Source organism: Triturus cristatus, chromosome 9 (assembly GCF_964204655.1).
Source record: "Triturus cristatus chromosome 9, aTriCri1.1, whole genome shotgun sequence".
NCBI classification, from domain to species: Eukaryota; Metazoa; Chordata; class Amphibia; order Caudata; family Salamandridae; genus Triturus; species Triturus cristatus.
Window position 1 is genome coordinate 1,036,687,986 of NC_140592.1, and position 22,227 is coordinate 1,036,710,212.

The window sequence follows — 22,227 nt, forward strand, 5'->3', positions numbered from 1 at the left end:
TGAGTCCTCCCAGCAGTGCCCTGAGACAGGAGGGGTGGGTGCAGAGTCCTCCCAGCAGTGCCCTGAGACAGGAGGGGTGGGTGCCTAACACTCCCAGCAGTGCCCTGAGACAGGAGGGGTGGGTGCTGAGTCCTCCCAGCAGTGCCCTGAGACAGGAGGGGTGGGTGCTGAGTCCTCCCAGCAGTGCCCTGAGACAGGAGGGGTGGGTGCAGAGTCCTCCCAGCAGTGCCCTGAGACAGGAGGGGTGGGTGCCTAACACTCCCAGCAGTGCCCTGAGACAGGAGGGGTGGGTGCTGAGTCCTCCCAGCAGTGCCCTGAGACAGGAGGGGTGGGTGCAGAGTCCTCCCAGCAGTGCCCAGACACAGGAGGGGTGGGTGCCTAACACTCCCAGCAGTGCCCTGAGACAGGAGGGGTGGGTGCTGAGTCCTCCCAGCAGTGCCCTGAGACAGGAGGGGTGGGTGCTGAGTCCTCCCAGCAGTGCCCTGAGACAGGAGGGGTGGGTGCAGAGTCCTCCCAGCAGTGCCCTGAGACAGGAGGGGTGGGTGCCTAACACTCCCAGCAGTGCCCTGAGACAGGAGGGGTGGGTGCTGAGTCCTCCCAGCAGTGCCCTGAGACAGGAGGGGTGGGTGCTGAGTCCTCCCAGCAGTGCCCTGAGACAGGAGGGGTGGGTGCAGAGTCCTCCCAGCAGTGCCCTGAGACAGGAGGGGTGGGTGCCTAACACTCCCAGCAGTGCCCTGAGACAGGAGGGGTGGGTGCAGAGTCCTCCCAGCAGTGCCCAGAGACAGGAGGGGTGGGTGCAGAGTCCTCCCAGCAGTGCCCTGAGACAGGAGGGGTGGGTGCCTAACACTCCCAGCAGTGCCCTGAGACAGGAGGGGTGGGTGCTGAGTCCTCCCAGCAGTGCCCTGAGACAGGAGGGGTGGGTGCAGAGTCCTCCCAGCAGTGCCCTGAGACAGGAGGGGTGGGTGCCTAACACTCCCAGCAGTGCCCTGAAACAGGAGGGGTGGGTGCTGAGTCCTCCCAGCAGTGCCCTGAGACAGGAGGGGTGGGTGCTGAGTCCTCCCAGCAGTGCCCTGAGACAGGAGGGGTGGGTGCAGAGTCCTCCCAGCAGTGCCCAGACACAGGAGGGGTGGGTGCCTAACACTCCCAGCAGTGCCCTGAGACAGGAGGGGTGGGTGCAGAGTCCTCCCAGCAGTGCCCAGAGACAGGAGGGGTGGGTGCAGAGTCCTCCCAGCAGTGCCCTGAGACAGGAGGGGTGGGTGCCTAACACTCCCAGCAGTGCCCTGAGACAGGAGGGGTGGGTGCAGAGTCCTCCCAGCAGTGCCCTGAGACAGGAGGGGTGGGTGCCTAACACTCCCAGCAGTGCCCTGAGACAGGAGGGGTGGGTGCTGAGTCCTCCCAGCAGTGCCCTGAGACAGGAGGGGTGGGTGCTGAGTCCTCCCAGCAGTGCCCTGAGACAGGAGGGGTGGGTGCAGAGTCCTCCCAGCAGTGCCCTGAGACAGGAGGGGTGGGTGCCTAACACTCCCAGCAGTGCCCTGAGACAGGAGGGGTGGGTGCTGAGTCCTCCCAGCAGTGCCCTGAGACAGGAGGGGTGGGTGCTGAGTCCTCCCAGCAGTGCCCTGAGACAGGAGGGGTGGGTGCAGAGTCCTCCCAGCAGTGCCCTGAGACAGGAGGGGTGGGTGCCTAACACTCCCAGCAGTGCCCTGAGACAGGAGGGGTGGGTGCAGAGTCCTCCCAGCAGTGCCCAGAGACAGGAGGGGTGGGTGCAGAGTCCTCCCAGCAGTGCCCTGAGACAGGAGGGGTGGGTGCCTAACACTCCCAGCAGTGCCCTGAGACAGGAGGGGTGGGTGCTGAGTCCTCCCAGCAGTGCCCTGAGACAGGAGGGGTGGGTGCAGAGTCCTCCCAGCAGTGCCCTGAGACAGGAGGGGTGGGTGCCTAACACTCCCAGCAGTGCCCTGAAACAGGAGGGGTGGGTGCTGAGTCCTCCCAGCAGTGCCCTGAGACAGGAGGGGTGGGTGCTGAGTCCTCCCAGCAGTGCCCTGAGACAGGAGGGGTGGGTGCTGAGTCCTCCCAGCAGTGCCCTGAGACAGGAGGGGTGGGTGCAGAGTCCTCCCAGCAGTGCCCAGACACAGGAGGGGTGGGTGCCTAACACTCCCAGCAGTGCCCTGAGACAGGAGGGGTGGGTGCAGAGTCCTCCCAGCAGTGCCCAGAGACAGGAGGGGTGGGTGCAGAGTCCTCCCAGCAGTGCCCTGAGACAGGAGGGGTGGGTGCCTAACACTCCCAGCAGTGCCCTGAGACAGGAGGGGTGGGTGCAGAGTCCTCCCAGCAGTGCCCTGAGACAGGAGGGGTGGGTGCCTAACACTCCCAGCAGTGCCCTGAGACAGGAGGGGTGGGTGCTGAGTCCTCCCAGCAGTGCCCTGAGACAGGAGGGGTGGGTGCTGAGTCCTCCCAGCAGTGCCTTGAGACAGGAGGGGTGGGTGCAGAGTCCTCCCAGCAGTGCCCAGACACAGGAGGGGTGGGTGCCTAACACTCCCAGCAGTGCCCTGAGACAGGAGGGGTGGGTGCTGAGTCCTCCCAGCAGTGCCCTGAGACAGGAGGGGTGGGTGCTGAGTCCTCCCAGCAGTGCCCTGAGACAGGAGGGGTGGGTGCAGAGTCCTCCCAGCAGTGCCCTGAGACAGGAGGGGTGGGTGCCTAACACTCCCAGCAGTGCCCTGAGACAGGAGGGGTGGGTGCTGAGTCCTCCCAGCAGTGCCCTGAGACAGGAGGGGTGGGTGCTGAGTCCTCCCAGCAGTGCCCTGAGACAGGAGGGGTGGGTGCAGAGTCCTCCCAGCAGTGCCCTGAGACAGGAGGGGTGGGTGCCTAACACTCCCAGCAGTGCCCTGAGACAGGAGGGGTGGGTGCAGAGTCCTCCCAGCAGTGCCCAGAGACAGGAGGGGTGGGTGCAGAGTCCTCCCAGCAGTGCCCTGAGACAGGAGGGGTGGGTGCCTAACACTCCCAGCAGTGCCCTGAGACAGGAGGGGTGGGTGCTGAGTCCTCCCAGCAGTGCCCTGAGACAGGAGGGGTGGGTGCTGAGTCCTCCCAGCAGTGCCCTGAGACAGGAGGGGTGGGTGCAGAGTCCTCCCAGCAGTGCCCTGAGACAGGAGGGGTGGGTGCCTAACACTCCCAGCAGTGCCCTGAGACAGGAGGGGTGGGTGCAGAGTCCTCCCAGCAGTGCCCAGAGACAGGAGGGGTGGGTGCAGAGTCCTCCCAGCAGTGCCCTGAGACAGGAGGGGTGGGTGCCTAACACTCCCAGCAGTGCCCTGAGACAGGAGGGGTGGGTGCTGAGTCCTCCCAGCAGTGCCCTGAGACTGGAGGGGTGGGTGCAGAGTCCTCCCAGCAGTGCCCTGAGACAGGAGGGGTGGGTGCCTAACACTCCCAGCAGTGCCCTGAGACAGGAGGGGTGGGTGCTGAGTCCTCCCAGCAGTGCCCTGAGACAGGAGGGGTGGGTGCAGAGTCCTCCCAGCAGTGCCCTGAGACAGGAGGGGTGGGTGCCTAACACTCCCAGCAGTGCCCTGAGACAGGAGGGGTGGGTGCTGAGTCCTCCCAGCAGTGCCCTGAGACAGGAGGGGTGGGTGCTGAGTCCTCCCAGCAGTGCCCTGAGACAGGAGGGGTGGGTGCAGAGTCCTCCCAGCAGTGCCCAGACACAGGAGGGGTGGGTGCCTAACACTCCCAGCAGTGCCCTGAGACAGGAGGGGTGGGTGCAGAGTCCTCCCAGCAGTGCCCAGAGACAGGAGGGGTGGGTGCAGAGTCCTCCCAGCAGTGCCCTGAGACAGGAGGGGTGGGTGCCTAACACTCCCAGCAGTGCCCTGAGACAGGAGGGGTGGGTGCAGAGTCCTCCCAGCAGTGCCCTGAGACAGGAGGGGTGGGTGCCTAACACTCCCAGCAGTGCCCTGAGACAGGAGGGGTGGGTGCAGAGTCCTCCCAGCAGTGCCCTGAGACAGGAGGGGTGTAACACATGTGTGTGAGGCTGGAAGTACACACATGCATACTGCCTACAAGGGAACATGTCCCCATGAACTCATGTCAACAGACTCCATACACATGTACAGTGATCACCAAGGATGCCACGAATGTTGCAGGTGGAGACATGGCCCTGCATGCATGGCAAAAGTAGAAGGGCTCCGTCACACACACAGCTCATGTAGACACAGCTCTGCGCTAAATATTGGGAACACACTGCAGGGAAGATATCAGGGTACACAGAGGGAGGAATACACCCTGGGACAATTGCACCATGCAGTAACTGCTTACATGAACACAGAAAGTTAGCTAACACCTTGTGATGGCACACAGATCCCAGGGTCCCCCCAATGAGCAGCCCACTACTACATTTCCCACACACCCCACACATAAACACCACCCAAAACCATGTAGCAGCCCCACCAACACCAATACCAGCATAGCAGTAGTGTCAGAATGAAAAAAAAAGTAAAGCTTTATTCAGCATGATCACAGTGTCCGTGGATCGCAGGCAGTTCAATATTCACAAAGCCCATAGGGCAGTCAATAAGTCTCAGCTGGATGGGGGACACCGTGGGATGCGTGTCCCCTAGCTTGCCTGCACAGTTACATGCCGTCGTCTTCCACAGGGGTGAGGGCATCAGGGGGGGGGGGGAAGCACCAGGCACCGCAGGGACATCAGGGCAAAGGGTAGGCGTTGTGGGTGCAGGGATGGAGGACTCCACCACAGGGGGTGGGGCAGGGCCAAAGGCGGAGGCCAGGATGGCACTACACACCTTTGCAAGGTCCTCCAGGGAGTCCCCTGCACCCGAAGGATCCACAGGCCCTAAGGGGGGGGGGGTCAGAGGGATGGGTCGCAGCGCCACTATGGGAGGGTGTAGACAGGGGTGGGGAATCAAGCACCCTGACCGGGGACCTCCTTGACCGCTTGCGGGGTGGTGTCACTGTGGGGCTCAGGGACAGAGCGGCCATGAAGGAGTCTTTGGGGGAGAGGTGGCCAGGAGAGCTGAGGGGAGGGGATTTGGAGGGAGTGGACTGGGTGGAATGCGGACTCCCACTCTGGCTGCGTGTCACACGTTTGCCCCCCGACCCAGTGGGTGTGCCTACCTCACCCTATGTGTGCGTGTCAGGAGGAGTGCGGTGGACCTTCCCTGCTGGTGTGGTGCCTGTGTCTGTTGATGTGGGTGCATGCCGACGTCTGGGTGTACGTGGGACAGGCATGGGAGTGGGAAGTGTGGATGAGGCAGGGGTAGGTGGTGGGAGGTCGCGCTGCAGGAGACCCACTGCTGCAGTCAGTGTCGAGTCTATCGACCGAAGCAAGCTGCGTTGGTCAGCCTGCGATGAATGAATGCCCTCCAAGTATGCCTCGATGTTGTTGAGGGTCTGGCCGTGGGCATGGAGGACATTAAGGATCGCAGCCTGACCAACCTGCAGCTGCCGCTGGATGTCCACAGACTCGGCATGGGCGGCAGCAGTGGAGACAGGGGCAGGGGGTGCGGTGCCTGGCATGAAGGAGACATGCGGTGACCGGGCACGCTGGGAAGGGACACGAGCAAGTGGGAGGCGGCTGATGGGAACGGAGGGGGCGGTGCGAGGTGTTGTTCCGCTGTCAGCTGCTGGTGCAGCCTCCGCCCACTCAGAGACATCCTCCTCGGACCTGTCAGCTTCGTATTCTGACGTGCCAGTCGACAGGTCCTCGGCCACACTCTCCTCCGCCTCTGTCCCACTCGATGTGCCAGCCTCGATGTCACGGCTGGCACTGGTGCTCGGTCCCTCCGCCTGGTCTGTGTCCATGTCTCCCTCTGTGTCCCCCGACGATGCTGTGGGCAGGGTGGAGAGACAGAAAGTAATCAGACACCTGTACACATCTGTCACATGAGTCCAATCTACATAGGTTACATTGCATAGCCTGAAAAGGAAGATCCCTAACATCTACTAAACAAGGTACCGATGTAGGGCATGAAACACACAGTTGGTTGAGCCACCATGCCACTGAAATACCATGGAGAGCATGAGACAATAGCAAATGACAGGAAACGGAGTCTGACATAGCACCCAGGCCCTGGGGACAATCCAGCACTGCATCTGCACCACACAGCGTTGGCGAAAATAGGGATGACCTGGGACCATATCCAAGAACTTGAGACACATGCTGCATAGGTAATGCTGAAAACATGCCCAACATGACTGGGTCACTGCACCTTGAGTGTATGTCCAGACAAACATCACACACTGCCCAGACCCAGCAAGTAGAAATCAGGATTTGACATATAGGCTTTGCCCGCCCCAACCACCCCCTACACGAGGCAAATTGTTGAGACACAGGTGGCACCAACATCTCATAGTCTGGGTGATAAACACAGGGGCAGGCAAAATGCAAGATTGGACGCCAAACACCCAAGGTGCGCCTGTACAAATAATGAGGTACCAGTGCCCATCCTCAGATGAGTATAACAAGACACACAGGCACTGGCAACTGTGAGTATGAAGAAGGACATTCAGGTCAGGCTGCACAGTGGACACCTGTACTAAATTTCACGTCTATATACATGGTGCCAGGGGACAATGGCACAGAGCACAACCTACGCTGTAGACACTGAGAGTGTCCACGTTTTTGGATGACACATACAACACCAAGGAAAAGGTGCCCCAGGGGACAGTAGTGGCCACACAACTCCATGCTCCTGAATGGTAATGACTGCAACACACGCCACCATCCCTGCACTATGCGTATCGCACACTCATGCACATCATGTCACAAGCCACTACATAGGACATGCGCGCTGTAAGGCATGACACTTGAGAGACTAACTCCCATGTCTGGACTCAGCATCAGTGCCAACTGACATGGAACCCACATGCAGTGAACTGGACAGGGCACAGGCAAGGTCCCAAAACCTGTTACACACCACCCCCACACATGATGCTACAAGCATAGTTCTCGTGGACAAAGCGCCAGCCTACATTACCTTGTGAAGGAGTGACCACACACAGACCAGGGAACACATTGCATGGAGGGGAAGGGTGGCAGGAGCGCTGCGCTATACTGGGGCAAACTGGATCTGCACAGCACCTTTAAACCCTGGCAGTGAATTCATGCTACTGTGCCCTTACAAATGCCGGTGACACACAACAAACACACATGTACCTACCCCCTTCCGGCTGCTGCATCTCCTGTAAGCGCCTCTCCAAGTCTGGAAAGACCACCGGCAGCACACGCCTGTGGAGGTGGCTCAGACGGCGGCGCCCACGGTTCTTGTGGCTCACAGGTGAGTCCCCCAGCAGGACCCGTGCGATCCTCCGCGTCCAGCACCGGATATCCTGCCAGCGTTTCCTCACCTGGGACAGGCTCCGCCTCCGACCATCCACACCCCTCACGGCACTGACGGCGGTCAGCCAGATCTGCTCCTTGGCAGTGGCGCCTACCTGTGAGGAAGAACAAGTGACACCACATCAATACACCAGCCACATGTCACAGAGAGACATATGAGGAAAAATTAGCTGGTTACAACAAGGCATGTCATGCAGCCAATGCATTGCACCTTTGTCATGGGGACATGATCCTCTGGGGAGGGAAGAAGCAGTACGTGCCAATGTAGGTACACAGGTGGGATGATGGCAATGTCACAATCAATGATCAAGGCTCACACTGTGCATCACACCCACCCCTCCTGTCTCAGGGCACTGCTGGGAGAGTTAGGCACCCACCCCTCCTGTCTCAGGGCACTGCTGGGAGGACTCAGCACCAACCCCTCCTGTCTCAGGGCACTGCTGGGAGGACTCAGCACCCACCCCTCCTGTCTCAGGGCACTGCTGGGAGGACTCAGCACCCACCCCTCCTGTCTCAGGGCACTGCTGGGAGGACTCTGCACACACACCTCCTGTGTCTGGCCAGCACCTCAAAGCAGTCACATGCCACAGGCCACTGACGCCACCTCAGCAGAGTACACAGACACAGGACATTCACCTGGCATTGCCAAATGCAGATACAAACCTCACTGCACATGTGCCACTAGATCGGGGGGGCTCACAGGTGTGGGGCTGGCTCTGCACGTCAGACACACAGCACTGCTCCCTGCTCACATGAGATGTGCAGGGCATATCCAGGCCTCATGCATCTGGGGTGGTCCACTACACATATGCACCCACACAAATGACATTGAACTTACACACACAGATGTCCAGGGGACGAACACATCATGTGGACACTCTCAGCATAGGTACAGTGGACAAACACACATCTGTAGGTACAGTCACCTGTCACACTGGGGTAACCACAGAATCACAGGAGGACTGTAGTAGCTCCACACCCTGGAGGATTAGACAGGCACAATGTGTAATGCCACATGCAGTGAATGTCACAGTAAACACAATGCAAGTGAGGAGAGCAGACATGCACCACAGCATGCTCTGGCTGGGAGACATCAGGCATCCCCCCCCTGGGACCCCCCCTACAGTACATAGCATGTGTGTCACACCAGGACACAATGCCAGAAGTCACAGTCACAACAAAGGGACAGTCTGTGCCAGTGGCCTATGCACTCACCTGATACCCTGGTCGCCCATACAGAAGGGGGTACTGTGGGAGGATCACATCCAGCAATGCCAGGTTCTCCTCCAGGGTGAATGGCTGTGACCTCTCCACAGCCCTTGACATGGTTCCAGGGATTCAGTAGCAGCAGCTGGGTCGACGAATTCAAAGATGTGCAGGCAAGTTCTCCCTCATGGGACCTGGCTGCCTTATATCTGCCTTTCTGCCCTGTCTCATGCACAGGAGTACAGAGTGATTGGTCACTCACATTTGCATCCTATGTGTCCTCCAATCCCTTCAAACCTAGCAGTCTGTGGGTTCTCTATCGGTTTCATTCTCCTGCATGATGTCAGCCCCACAAACACATTGCAACAAAGTAGATTAATTCCAACTGACTTCTGCTGTGCACCTTCCAGAACAAATTCAAATTTTGAACTTGGTCTCCATGACAACCAGCATGCATGTAGGCCTTAATACTTGTCCCTCATGTGTCCCCTATGTAATTTGGAGCTTCACACACACAGGTACGGTGCGTTCCGGGGCCCTAGGGCACCCCAAATGCCTTGCAACGGGCCGTACACGCGTGCCTACGTTCACTATCACTATGGGTGTCCTCGCGTATGCGTACACGTTGTGATAGGGAGCGTACAGGCGTGTGTACGGCCCGTACCACTATGGGTGTTCTTGCGTATGCGTAGTCGTAGTGGTACGGGCCGTACACATGCCTGTACGCTCACTATCACAACGTGTACGCATACGCGAGGACACCCATAGTGATAGGGAGCGTACAGGCGTGTGTACGGCCCTTACCACTACGAGTACGCATACGCGAGGCCACCCATAGTGATAGGGAGCGTACAGGCGTGTGTATGGCCCGTACCACTATGGGTGGCCTCGCGTATGCGTACTCGTAGTGGTACGGGCCGTACACACGCTTGTACGCTCGCCATCACGATGGGTGTCCTCACGTATGCGTACTCGTAGTGATAGGGAGCGTACAGGCGTGTGTACGGCCTGTACCACTACGAGTATGCATACGCGAGGCCACCCATAGTGGTACGGGCCGTACACACGCCTGTACGCTCCCTATCACAACGTATACGCGAGGACACCCATAGTGATAGGGAGCGTACAGGCGTGTGTACGGCCCGTACCACTACGAGTACGCATACGCGAGGCCACCCATAGTGATAGGGAGCGTACAGGCGTGTGTACGGCCCGTACCACTACGAGTATGCATACGCGAGGCCACCCATACTGATAGGGAGCGTACAGGCGTGTGTACGGCCCGTACCACTACGAGTACGCATACGCGAGGCCACCCATACTGATAGGGAGCGTACAGGCGTGTGTACGGCCCGTACCACTACGAGTACGCATACGCGAGGCCACCCATACTGATAGGGAGCGTACAGGCGTGTGTACGGCCCGTACCACTATGGGTGGCCTCGCGTATGCGTACTCGTAGTGGTACGGCCCGTACACATGCCTGTACGCTCGCCATCACGATGGGTACACATACGGCAGCACTCCCATAGTGATATGGGAGCGTACACAGGCCCTCTTGGCAGCAGTACAGCGGTTTTCACACATCACAGTGGTGACAGGCGGCACACAGGTAGGGATAGGGCTGACATACTTGTACATGGATGGACATACTTGTCCATTAATTGACATCGAGGCATCGTCTGTGCATCACTACATGTGTGGGGCACAGGTGTGACGGCCTGTGATGTGGAACATTACTCCTGAGTCGAGAAGGCACCAGATGTATGATGAGATGTGTACAGATGTACTGTGTGATGGTGCGATGTGTGCCAGGCATGCCCTTGACTCCTTTGACATGTGTGCATGTCGTACTGCGCACTTGGGGTGAGCGTCACTGGCATGGCACGGACAACAACACACGGAAGTGTCCCCTGATGCCCGGTACAGGGGTTATGACACCTGACTTGTCACTACCCACGGTGCACAATGTGACTATGTCATGTATGTGTTTGGGCTTCCCATCAGGTTGATGTTGGAGCACCCTCAAAAGCTGCAGCCGTTGCAGCAACCAACATGTGTCTGTGTGTAGTTTGTCATTGCACACTGTTCCGCACACCATGCCACATGTGGGATCGGATGTGAGGTGCACATGTATGCATGGGACACGGAGTAGCGTGACAAGGACATGTCAGCATCCTCACAAGGAATGTGTGGTGAGTCATGACATGTGCACCTTCATGGCAAGGTGTGTGGGCTGTCCTAGTGTAATGTCATGTGACCTGTGGCTCCAGTGTTCCGCTACCAGTCTCTGCAATCGGCATCCTACTGCTGCTGATGTGTGGGCGTATGTCACTCCTGTGTTGCGTCTGGCTGTTCTCTTGCACTGGGACACAGCTATTCCCATGGCGTGGCATGGGGAGGTTCTCAATCTCCGTGTGTAGCTGGGTCTTGGAAGGAGTGCCACCTTGCATCCATACGTGTCCTGGCCATGTAGCACATACCTGACTCCCTATGTAGCATGTGTGTATTGCCAGATTAACATGTGCTCAGTACACATGAGTTGTTGTCGTAGTGCACTCACTCTTCCTTGTCACTTCCAAATTACTGCAGAGCGCCGCCTCTTGCCCGAAGAATTCCAGACTTGGCTGCCATGCAGGAGAATGACAGCATCCGGCTCTACCGCTTCACCCAACCGTTGATTCTGGAGTTGACGGCGAGACTGGCACCACACCTGCAACCGCTGCACAGGTATCCCACGGCACTGACACCCCAGCTGAAGGTAATGGCTGCCCTACATTTTCTTGCCACGGGTACCTTTCAAAATACCATAGCTCATGTTGGTGGCATGTCCCAGAGCATGTTCAGCGGTGTGCTCCATGATTTCTTAGAGGCCATGTTGATTCACCTGGATGACTTCATCAAGTTCCCAACCCCTGAACAGATGACTGAGGTCAAGCGTGGATTCTATGCCCTGGGAGGGATGCCCCATGTCATTGGGTCCATAGATGGGACACATGTAGCTTTGGTACCACCACACGCACGGGAGGTGGCGTACCGCAATCGGAAGCACTACCACTCCATCAATGCCCTTGTGGTGTGTCTGTCCAACATGGTGATTTCACATGTCTGTGCTCGTTTTCCAGGATCAGCACACGATGCCTACATCATGAGGCGTAGCGGGATGCCTGATATGATGATGCAGCTGCGCAACGAACGGGCATGTGTTGTTGGTGGGTACAGTCTGTCTGTCCTGTATTCTGTATGGCCTACCAGCACGACCGCTTCACCACTTCTAACGATGACCATGTGCTTCCCATGTAGGGGACGCTGGCTATCCCAACATGCCTTGGCTGCTGACACCTCTCCGCAACCCCATCACGCCGGCCCAGCTCCGCTACAACACCGCCCATGGCCGGACAAGGCGAGTGATAGAGAGGACGTTTGGCATGCTGAAGAGCCGATTCAGGTGCCTCCACAAGACCGGCGGCGCACTCCCATATGCCCCGGCGAAGGTCTGCAAGATCTTCATGGTCTGCTGCATGCTGCACAACATGGCAGTTGAAAGAGCTGTGCCACTCATCCTGAATCAACATGACGAGGACCATCCACCCGTGGAGGACGAAGGGCTTGGCAATGGGGCTAGTGATGTGGAGGATGTGGAGCCGCAAGAGGACATCCGGACTCGGCTCATACGCGACTTCTTTGCTTAGTGGTGAGTACCAGTGTCTGAGTGTGCACGCATTGGTCCCCGTGTGGCATGCGTTGTGATGTGTGTATCCACCTGCATGTATGGCACGTGAGTCAGAGGTGTGTGTGGGTGTGTCACTGGAGTGATGGTGGCAGTGATGGTAGTATTTCCCCAGTCATAATTGTGACCTAGCATGTTGTCATCCATACATGTGTCGAGTAAATGCACATGCAAGTGGCTGTGCTTTTTGTGGCTGACTTCTTGTGTGTCTCTCTTCCCCAGGTACCTGCGCATGCCGTCTGCTGGTTGCATTGTTGTGGCACTGCTATTCGTCATGGACATGACATCGTGGGCTGACTCAGCGTTACAGGCACGGACACGTTTGGAAGTCTCCATGGGGTAAGGGATGCATCTGGGGTGTATTGGGTGTGGCAGTTGTTCACGATGTATGCACACTGCCCCTGTCGATGTGTTGTTCCTCTGCAGCCATGTTGCATCCCCATGGGACACGACATGCAGCTGTGTACACCTGAATAGATGGTCTGCCTGGTTGACAGGCATCAGTGATGGGATAGGGGATAGTGATGATGGCATCAATGTGTGTGACACTGCCCTCGGCCACATACGGTTAGCATTGGCTTGACATGGTGTGGGACTTCGACATCAGCGGATCTATGGTGTATGGCAGGCTCTCCGTGTGCAGCTGTGGGTATTTAGCTGTTAGCCGACGCTTGTGTGCCAGTTCCATGGCAAACACGCATGTGTGCTGCTGAAGGGGGGTGCCAGTGTTGGACCCACATGTTACTCAACATGATGTGTTCATGTGTACTTCGAGTTGCCTCTGCAATCCCAAATACATGACTAATAAAGCTGTGCCTATGCCTCCAAGGTGCCTCTTCTCAGTCAATGCTGGTGTGTTGCCACGGTGCATCCTGCATGTCTGGCATGGTATTCCCTGATTGTGGCTATGTGTCAATGTGTCGAGTTGCAAGATGCAAGCTGTGTGTGTGGGCTGAGACTGTGTATTGGGCATGATGTCCATGACTGTGTGGGTATTGTGACATGTGCCATCCCCATGCATCCAACGTTGGCCAGGCCCCCATTCTCTGCATCCACCGGACTCAAGCTTGCAGGACATGGTTCTGCCACCTGTCTACACATACCTGGGTGCCCCCCAGGACACTGGACTGGATCCCTGACCTCTGCGCATGACTGTTGCTGTACTCAATGTGTGTGTCAGCACGGTTGTTCGGCGACCCCCTCAGCTGGTTGGGCCCATCACGGGTGTGTATGGTGCTCCATGTCTGTCTTGCCTAATACACTGTGACCCATGTGTCCTGTGCCAGACTCAGGCCCCAGGGTGTGGATGGTTGAAGACAATAGATGACTCAGGCATGTTTAGACTTTACAAGACACATGTTAGGTAATTATGCAACCAGCAGGCATCTACTGTTCATAATGTGATTTATTATGGGGGGGGGGGGGTCAAAGTGAGGGTATTTCCGGGATTTTGGAATCCAAAGTTCAGTAGGGGAGTTGGTGTCCTTGCCATTGGAAATCCTCAGAGTCCATGCCACAGTCTTTGTCAACATTGGTCAGCCAGTGACCAGCAGGGCCATGTGGCAGAGAATGTCTCTTGATGCTGTGATGCTGTTGCTCCAGTGGGCCAGGTGCCAGGCCAGGTGTCCTGGGAGATGGTGATGTAGCGCCGACCCTCACGGTCCTTTCCGTGGACGACCCGGCCTCCTGCGGGGAACCTCAGCAGCAGGCCGTGACGACGTCTGGGATGCTCCGTCGGATGTTTCCTCCTCCTCCTGTACCCTCCCTGTGGGTGGTGATGTTCTCCGCCTTCTTGCACAGGGAGGGTCGGCCATGATGTCGGCCATCCGACGGAGTGTAGCGTGAATCCCCTGGAATGCCGTCACTTGCTCAGCCTGTCTGTCCTCCATCCTCCGTTGGTGTTGCAGTAGACAGGCATGTTGCTGGGCCTGCTGTGCCTTGATCCCCTCGAGGACGGACACAACCTGGGCCATGCCCGTGGTGTCCTCCCGGTATGAGTCCAGGATGTTACGGACATGGGAAAATACCGGATCCCCAGCCAACTGGTCAGGCTCGCGCCTCCGCCGTCCTCCACTCCCACCACCCCTGCCCACTTGCGCATGGCCTGCCCTTGTGGGCACATGGGGTCTCCGGGACCCCTGAGGGGTGGCATTGGCGTTGTCGCCTGCCTCCTCCTGGGTGCCCGGGACACCGTGTCCCTCCTGGCCAGCCTGGCTGCTTTGTGGTGGTGGGGCAGGGATCCTGGGTGTCTCCTGGGATGTGGCAGGAGTGGGGGTGGTGGTTGGCACAGTTGTACCTGACGCAGGTGCTGCAGGTGGTTGGACTCCAGAGGGGCCAGGTCGGTCGGGGTCGTCCACAGAGTGGTGAGAGTGGTCGCTGCCGGTGGGATCGGGCTCCTGCAGATCCAGGTCCTGTGAGTGTTCCCCCCCAGTGTTGGGGGGTGCACCACGACGTTGACCTGTGTGTGAGAGAGACAATGTTAATTTTGGTCCATGCAACATCCATGTTTCATCAGTTTCAAAGTTGGCACATTTCCTCTTGGAATTAGGATCTGTCTTGCATTCCACTCACAGTGCACTTGTGCATGGGTGTGTCCCTTGGGCACCACTTTGGCCCCTTTAACTATGTGTGGCACAGTCTTACTTGCTGCGTCAAATGTGACTGCAGTCAGCAGTGGAGTGGGCAGGTGTGGCGAGCCATGCATTGGCGCCTTCCGTGTAGCACTGTACATGTGCACATGGAGTGGATCCACACACTTATATGATCCAGGTAGCTGTCCTTGTGCTCGTGAACAGGTTGTGACATGGCCCTGTGTTTTGCCATGATGAAAAGGGGGGGTTCTGGCACTGGCCACCCTTGTCTACATGCACGCAGTCTACCTGCTGACGAGCAGACATTCGCACACGCCACACGGCTGATTTGCTCTCCCTGTGTCTCGCTCCCTCTCTGTCCCCCTCTCCCTCCCTCTCTGTCCCCCTCTCCCTCCCTCTCTGTCCCCCTCTCCCTCCCTCTGTGTCCCCCTCTCCCTCCCTCTGTGTCCCCCTCTCCCTCCCTCCGTGTGTCAGCCTCCTCCCTCTGTCCGTCTCCCTCCCTCTCTGTCCCCCTCTCCCTCCCTCTCTGTCCCCCTCTCCCTCCCTCCGTGTGTCAGCCTCCTCCCTCTGTCCGTCTCCCTCCCTCTCTGTCCCCCTCTCCCTCCCTCTCTGTCCCCCTCTCCCTCCCTCTCTGTCCCCCTCGCCCTCCCTCTGTGTCCCCCTCTCCCTCCCTCTGTGTCCCCCTCTCCCTCCTCTGTGTCCCCCTCTCCCTCCCTCCGTGTGTCAGCCTCCTCCCTCTGTCCGTCTCCCTCCCTCTCTGTCCCCCTCTCCCTCCCTCTGTGTCCCCCTCTCCCTCCCTCTGTGTCCCCCTCTCCCTCCCTCCGTGTGTCAGCCTCCTCCCTCTGTCCGTCTCCCTCCCTCTCTGTCCCCCTCTCCCTCCCTCTCTATCCCCCTCTCCATCCTCTCTGTCCCCCTCTCCCTCCCTCCATGTGTCAGCCTCCTCCCTCTGTCCGTGTCCCTGTGTCTCCCTCCCTCTGTGTCCCCCTCTCCCTCCCTCTGTGTCCCCCTCTCCCTCCCTCTGTGTCCCCCTCTCCCTCCCTCCGTGTGTCAGCCTCCTCCCTCTGTCCGTCTCCCTCCCTCTCTGTCCCCCTCTCCCTCCCTCTCTGTCCCCCTCTCCCTCCCTCTCTGTCCCCCTCTCCCTCCCTCCATGTGTCAGCCTCCTCCCTCTGTCCGTGTCCCTGTGTCTCCCTCCCTCTGTGTCCCCCTCTCCCTCCCTCTCTGTCCCCCTCTCCCTCCCTCTGTGTCCCCCTCTCCCTCCCTCTGTGTCCCCCTCTCCCTCCCTCTGTGTCCCCCACTCCCTCCCTCCGTGTGTCACCCTCTGTCACCTCAGCCCAGCTTCCTGGGCACACACTGTTAGCAGATCTTTGAGTGGCCCTTGGCTTGTTGATGTGAGTTTGTTTCTGATCTCCAGGCACCCATTGGGTGTGATGTGTGTCTGTGCGCTGCTGCTGTGGTGGTGTGTGCTGCCACTCTTTCACAATGTTGCCTGTTCATTAGCTGCTGTCATGTGCAAAACAGTGCCTTCACCCCCATGTGTTGATGCAAGGCGTCCGCCATTTGCTGGCAAGTCATTCCTGTGTTGGGACACACTGTTTGTCTGGCTGTGACCTAGGCCATATGGGCAGAGTGCATTGTTGTCTGCTTCGGAGTTGCACTATGTGATTATTGGGGCCCAGCCTCCCGCCATCCGGGTTACCGTGTCATGTGTTGTTGTCTTCTGTGGCCTGTGACTTGACATTGTCCAGCTGGGTGCATGGGGCATGGTGGCAGCAGTGGCATGTGCGTGTTCATGGAGTGTGGTTGAGTCATGCGATAGCTTGTGGTGGTTGCGTGCCTGTTTGTGGGTTTGGTTGTGGATGCCGTTCCCCCCATGTGAGGTGCGTTGTTTGTGTACTCACCCGGGTCGCGGAGTCCTTCTAATCCTTCGACTGCCTCCACCGGCAGTATGGCCATTACCCTCTCCTCCCAGGGATGGTATTGTACGTGTCTGCGGGAGGGCCCTCCTCCGGTGGCGTTGGCCTGGTCGTGTTCCTCCTGCCTCTTGGCTCTGACCCTCCTCCGCAGATCGTACCACCTGTTCTGGCATTCCTGCCTGGTCCTTCTGGTGTCCGCAACAGCATTCACAGCATCGACGATGGTCTGCCACATGGCTGTTTTTGCTGCCAGGCTGGTGTTTCTGACCAATGTTCCAAAGATCTGTGGCTCGACTCTGAGGATTTGATCAACAAGGACCTCCAACTCTCGGTTACTGAACTTTGGATTCTTGGTAGTGGGCATGGTGAGGGGTGTGGGTGTGGATGGTGGGGGGTGTGTGTGGATGTTGGGGGGGGTGTGGATGGTTGTGGGTGTGTGTGTGTGTGAATGTGATGAGGGTGTGTCTGTGAAGGTGGTTGTGTGAAGGTGTACAAGTGTAAGGTGTGGTGTAGCTTGTAGTATGGTTCTGTGGTGTCTGGCAGCAGTGAGTCTGTTGCAAAGGCTCATGGTTTGTGTGTGTGGGCCCTTTTTATTGGTCCATGGGTGGGTGTGGCAGTGTTTGAAGTTTGGGTGGGTGTGTTATAAGTAGTGGTGGTGTTTTGGGCCTCTGTTTGTCTTTGGCAGTTGCAGGTCAGTGAAGGTGTTTTTTTAGTGTTTTTTGGCCATGTTTAGTGGCTTTGTGCCATTCGTATGGTGTATTATTGTGTTGTTTAGTTTTGGCCTGGTTGCGTACGTGCGTTTTGAGCGTGTGTACGGTGTGTACATGGGCCATTTGGTTGTACGGTGCAGTCCTTGTGTGTGGGTTGGTACGACTCGTACATGCGGTTGTGATGTTGGGGCCTGGGGTGCGCTCCGTACTTAGGAGGTTGTGTTGGGGGTAGGACCGGAACGTACTGGGGTGTAGGTACACGATGGTACGACACGTACAGGGGTGGGGGTACGACTCGGACGTACTGGGGTGTACATAGACGGTGGTACGACTCGTACAGGGGTGGGGGTAGGACTCGAACGTCCTGGGGTGTAGGTACACGATGGTACGACACGTACATGGGTGGGGGTACGACTCGAACGTACTGGGGTGTAGGTACACGGGGGTATGACACGTACAGGGGTGGGGGTACGACTCGAACGTACTGGGGTGTGGGTACACGGTGGTACGACACGTACAGGGGTGGGGGTACGACTCGAACGTACTGGGGTGTACATAGATGGTGGTACGGCTCGTACAGAGGTGGGGGTAGGACTCGAACGTCCTGGGGTGTAGGTACACGATGGTACGACCCGTACAGGGGTGGGGGTACGACTCGAACGTACTGGGGTGTACATAGACGGTGGTACGACTCGTACAGAGGTGGGGGTAGGACTCGAACGTACTGGGGTGTAGGTACACGGGGGTGTGAGACGTACAGGGGTGGGGGTAGGACTCGAACGTACTGGGGTGTAGGTACACGATGGTACGACCCGTACAGGGGTGGGGGTACGACTCGAACGTACTGGGGTGTACATAGACGGTGGTACGACTCGTACAGAGGTGGGGGTAGGACTCGAACGTACTGGGGTGTAGGTACACGGGGGTGTGAGACGTACAGGGGTGGGGGTAGGACTCGAACGTACTGGGGTGTAGGTACACGATGGTACGACACGTACAGGGGTGGGGGTAGGACTCGAACGTCCTGGGGTGTAGGTACACGATGGTACGACTTGTACAGGGGTGGGGGTAGGACTCGAACGTACTGGGGTGTAGGTACACGGGGGTGTGAGACGTACAGGGGTGGGGGTAGGACTCGAACGTACTGGGGTGTAGGTACACAATGGTACGACCCGTACAGGGGTGGGGGTAGGACTCGAACGTACTGGGGTGTACATAGACGGTGGTACGACTCGTACAGAGGTGGGGGTAGGACTCGAACGTACTGGGGTGTAGGTACACGGGGGTGTGAGACGTACAGGGGTGGGGGTAGGACTCGAACGTACTGGGGTGTAGGTACACGATGGTACGACACGTACAGGGGTGGGGGTAGGACTCGAACGTCCTGGGGTGTAGGTACACGATGGTACGACTCGTACAGGGGTGGGGGTAGGACTCGAACGTACTGGGGTGTAGGTACACGGGGGTGTGAGACGTACAGGGGTGGGGGTAGGACTCGATCGTACTGGGGTGTAGGTACACGATGGTACGACACGTACAGGGGTGGGGGTAGGACTCGAACGTCCTGGGGTGTAGGTACACGATGGTACGACACGTACAGGGGTGGGGGTACGACTCGGACGTACTGGGGTGTACATAGAAGGTGGTACGACTCGTACAGGGGTGGGGGTAGGACTCGAACGTCCTGGGGTGTAGGTACACGATGGTACGACACGTACAGGGGTGGGGGTACGACTCGAACGTACTGGGGTGTAGGTACACGGGGGTATGACACGTACAGGGGTGGGGGTACGACTCGAACGTACTGGGGTGTGGGTACACGGTGGTACGACACGTACAGGGGTGGGGGTACGACTCGAACGTACTGGGGTGTACATAGACGGTGGTACGACTCGTACAGGGGTGGGGGTAGGACTCGAACGTACTGGGGTGTACATAGACGGTGGTACGGCTCGTACAGAGGTGGGGGTAGGACTCGAACGTACTGGGGTGTGGGTACACGGGGGTGTGACACGTACAGGGGTGGGGGGTAGGACTCGAACGTACTGGGGTGTACATGGACGGGGGGTACGTGTCGGACGTACGGGGGCTGGGGGGAGTGTTGGGCGCGTATGCGGGCACATGTCTCCATGGTTGCTATAGGAGTTCGGTGCGGACGGTGTTTTTTCCATACGGTTGTAACCTCGGACGCACGGGATGGATCGTGATTCCTCGGTCGGACTTGACTTTTCACGTATGTACGGTAAATCGTCCGAGGACGTGTTGGACACATTTTCCGACCCGAGGACGTGTGGGGAATGATTCCCAATGCGGTTCGTATGGACTTTTTCCCATGCGAATCGTGATTGCCAGTTCGTACGGCACTTGTACGATTCGTACGGTAAAAAGACCGGATACGAGTCGCACGGGGGAATTTTTTACCGGATCGTAATTGGCACCTTAGTGTCTGTGTAATTTTCAACACTTACACATCTTCTTCACTGCACTATTTATCACTACTTTAAAGAAGTCGCAGGCCGGTCTCTTCCTCTGATATTTACAATCTAACAAGCGATCGATAAGGCCCTTTATTGCAATGCAATAGGTCTCGCAGTTGCGAGAGTTTCAGCTATTAGTATTGTAAATGACAACACCTTTTATTTATGTTTTAAAACCTAAAGCATAAATAAAAGGCATTGTTATTTACAATGTCAATAGCTGAAACTCGCATGAATGCGAGACCTATTGCATTGCAAATGCTTGTTTAATTTTCCGTTCCAGCACTCCATAAGAGTGCACGTGTTTTATGGCAGTCTACCCTCCTTCTCCGCATTCCTCCACATATTTACTTGCAAGAAGAGCCCCTTCCCACTTATCGTTGCTTGCACCAGCTCCCAAGCACGGTCATGGTTGTACACTGGAGTGACAGATTTCAAGGCTGTTTCTGTGGTTGGGAGGGACAGCAGCTTTGTATTGAAGGAAACTGTGGATCAGGCTGTTGCCATCTGCTTTATAAGGAAGAGATTTCTTCCTAACTTAAGTCAGGTGTTGCTGGCTGTTTATATGTGCTATTTGGGCATCTCATGTCTCTTTAATCAGCCACTGGTGCACGTTCTGTGTATTGAGAAGTACTTTAAAAGAAAGACATACAAATACTCTTCGGGCTGATTTCTATGAAGTGCAGCATGTAAACAGATATAATACCAGAAAATAGCTCAAGTCTGCTCTCTGCTGGTCACATTTAATTGCAGCTATGTTGAAGGATTTTTGTTGTAAATGGATGATACACAAGCCGGGTATATAAACAGGATATTTTTATTGTGCTTAGTTCCAGGATAGATGAGTAGGAAGGATATGGGAAGATGAAGCGTAGCCCCACCAGGAGCAGCCTCCCTGCTGCTCAGCCTCCATTCACCAACTGACGCTCCCCCCACACACAGGCACTCAAGCATTCTATGAGGTCATCACACATTCCAGCTGAGTAGTAGGGAAGAGACAAGAGCTAGTTTATGACACATCCTCTTTTCTTAGGGAATAAAACAGCAAAGGTGTGCAATAGAGGAAATGTCATTACAAACGATACATCAGATATAACATAAGCATAGAAAGAAATGCTTGGGACGTCAGTGCCGACATTTGTCTACCTCGGTGTGAACTCCACTTCAACAGAGTCTGTCTACTGTGGAACTTTTTCCTGCTGTTGGTAGTTTGGCCAGTAGCTTGTTCCTGAATACAAGCGGATGCCATGTGTTAAGTTGCCTGTTGCCCTTGAGGATCCAGAAGTGTCAGTGTGTCCTAGCACGCTCTGCTGAGGAAGTGTGTTATTTATTACCTGCAAGCACTTCGTGGGTCTGTGCTCGGGAAGGTACTTTGAACGGAACCAATGACAAGAACCTGAGTAGGTGTGTTGGTTCTTCCCTGCGAGCACTTCGTGGGTCTGTGCTCAAGAAGGTACTTTGAGCGGAACCTGTGACAAGTCCCGTATCTCAACACACTATGGCCTATGACTTTGCCGTCTGGCGAACACCAACTCTCAGTTATCTCAACATCCACGGTAAGGCAATTTTTGTCCGTGATCTATTTTGATGAGATTTCTCGTGCATTGGGGCCGTTGGGACGAGCGCGAGCACCTTTTCAAATTGACCAGCGCGAGCAGCTTTACCTGTTGCGGTACTCGCGTGGCTCCAAGACGATCCCCTGTGACAACTTTGTCTTCATGCAATTCTGGGCTGCGGAAGAACGCTCTGCAGCATAGACGCGCCGTGGGCCATCTGGCGCGACTACAAGTTGCGTGCCACCATTTTACCATTTTGTGCTTGGCTGTGGCACATGAAGGACGAAGTGTTCCTTGCAGTTCATGACTGCCAACCACGTTTTTTTGGTCGCGTTTGTATAACGTATTCGTCATGACTGTGATTGTGACATTTTTACACAAGACGCGTTTATTCTTTTCAACCAAGCGCAACATACCTTAAGACCAGCTTGAAACCCCTGCAAGCCTTTGATGTTTAGTGTGACAGTTCAAGCTTTTCTACATACGGAGGACACTGGTCTTCGCTTTGCTTGGCGGTGTGTTCAATGTCAAAGTATATTCTCAAATTAACTATGTCACGGCGGATTGGTTGGCGATACCTACACCGAACTCATAGTGACCACACCGTCATCCGCTTCAGTCAACACGCATACACAGACGTCACCCAATGATTACACTGACACTTTATTTGTGGGTGAAGAACTGCTGCAGGTTTATTTCATACAACATAGTATGATA